This window comes from Etheostoma spectabile, chromosome 15 (genome assembly GCF_008692095.1).
Source record: "Etheostoma spectabile isolate EspeVRDwgs_2016 chromosome 15, UIUC_Espe_1.0, whole genome shotgun sequence".
Lineage (NCBI taxonomy): Eukaryota > Metazoa > Chordata > Actinopteri > Perciformes > Percidae > Etheostoma > Etheostoma spectabile.
The window spans coordinates 29607524-29609539 of record NC_045747.1 but is presented as its reverse complement, the minus strand read 5'-3'; the positions used below and the strand labels follow the sequence as shown (position 1 = coordinate 29609539).

General features: G+C 39.4%; 1 protein-coding gene across 1 annotated transcript in view; it reads right to left on the bottom strand.

Moving 5' to 3' along the window:
- The window catches only part of copz2 (COPI coat complex subunit zeta 2), a 20705-nt gene that overhangs the window by 13591 nt on the left and 5098 nt on the right, over nucleotides 1–2016 (bottom strand). The gene's annotated exons all lie outside the window — the stretch shown is intronic.

Sequence of the window (2016 nt, the reverse complement as noted above, 5' to 3'; positions counted from 1 at the left end):
CTATAGTCTGTATGGGGGTGGTAGTAGCCCAGTCTATAGGGAGTTAGGTTGGGAACCGGAGGGTTACTGGTTCAAGTCCCCGTACGGACCTAAGTATGGGGGTGCTCTTGAGCAAGGCACCGAACCCCTAACCGCTCGGGGCGCCTTTCCATGGGCAGCCCCCTAACTCTGACACCCCTCCATTCGTGCATGTGTAGGTCCTGAGCATTTGTGTGTAATTCAGGCCTGTGTGTAATAACAACAGAGTGAAAAGTGTAGTTTCCCCTCGTGGGATTAATGAAGTAAAAAAATAAAACATCTAGCATACACAGAGCAGCATCAACAACTGTCTGCATTCAGTAATTTATTTGGCCATTTGGGGGGCAGTGGAACAAACTGACATATCATTACTTTTTAAAAGTTTGGGCTAACATGCTAGCACACTCATGTTAGCTCTGTTTTGGTCTCCACCAATTTCTGAGGTCAATCTCTGTCTCTTTTGCTGCCAAATGCGCCACTATTTTCAGTTTGTCTGCAGTTTGCTGTTGAAGAAGTAGTTTACAGTGGCTTAATTACAGCTTTTTCACTGAAAACAGCAGCCTTTAAGAATTTCTTAAAGGGTCCCTCATGCTGATTTTCAGGTTTCTACTTGTATTTTGGGGTTTTACTAGAACATGCTTTAATGTTCAAAACACACATTATTTTTCTTATACTGTCTAACTGAAGATATCTGTATTCACCCTCTGTCTGAAACGCTCAGTTTTAGCGACTGTCTCGTTAGGTCCCGCTCCTAAAAAACCCAGTCTGCTCTGATTGGTCAGAGTTTCCTGGTCTTTTGCATCTGCACCCTTTGAGTCTCTGCACCATCAGTGCAGCTGGGGAATGACTGTAACAGCACTGTAGCAACACCTTCTACCTATCTATAGCATAGTTGTGACATTACAACTGTAAAGAAGTCCTAAGAGCTGGTTTAAAGGCAGTTTCTGAGTCTGGGCTGTGTGCATTTCTTTGTGGATTGAGCATTTTCATGCATTTACAGTGTGTGTGTGTGTGTGTGTGTGTGTGTGTGTGTGTGTGTGTGTGTGTGTGTGTGGTGTGTGGTTGAATTATTATATGATATCATATATATATATATATAGCACCTCAACCTGCTTTATAATAAAAAAGACACAGAATCCTCATATTTTATAATATGGGACCTTTAACAGGTGAAGCTGATTAGAGTTTTTGCATGAAATCTGAAGAAGCCCTACCTATTTTCCAGATTAGCTATATTTAGCATCACTGTCAAAATATTAATCACATTCTTAATCCCCACAATCTCATGTAGTGACAGCATTTCTTCAGACTCTCATAGGGGAAAGAAAATACTCTAACACCACCTTCCAGATCTCTAGAAGGCTATAAGGGTGGAACTGTACTGTGATTTACGTTGGAGTTCTGACATTTTCAGGTGTTTGTTGATATTATTCTAAGGGATTCTTACTCATTAACAATTTACGTATTTAATAGGTTTACCCATAATTTGGGGTAAATGAAATATTAAATTAAAATATTTAAATATATTGAGTTGTTTTACTGGGGTTTCTACGTAGCTCCGTTACCCTAAAAAAAGATCAGTTTACAAAATGACAATATAGGTACTGCTTAATGTATATGTTCAGTACATAGGACCTTAGTTTTTAAATGGTTGGATGGATTTCATGCTCAATTCATGCATTCTGTTAATTTTCAGGAGTGTTTAATCTGTAAAATTGTAGTGTTCAAACAGGCAAAACAAAGCTGCACTTAGATGAGCTAGTGATCATTTTGAAGAAAGCAGCTCCAAAAATGGGACACAATATAAGGATCATGGTGATGATGTATTTTCTTTCTTATTGTCCAAAAACAGTACTTTATTTTGACTATATCCCACATCACACCCCGTTTGGATGCACCAAATGTGTATTAATTCGCTGCAGAAAATAGTCCCCAACACGTATAATTTCTGCCAGTCTGAGTAACATTTCAAGGACAAGCTGTTTTAGCCCCCCCCCC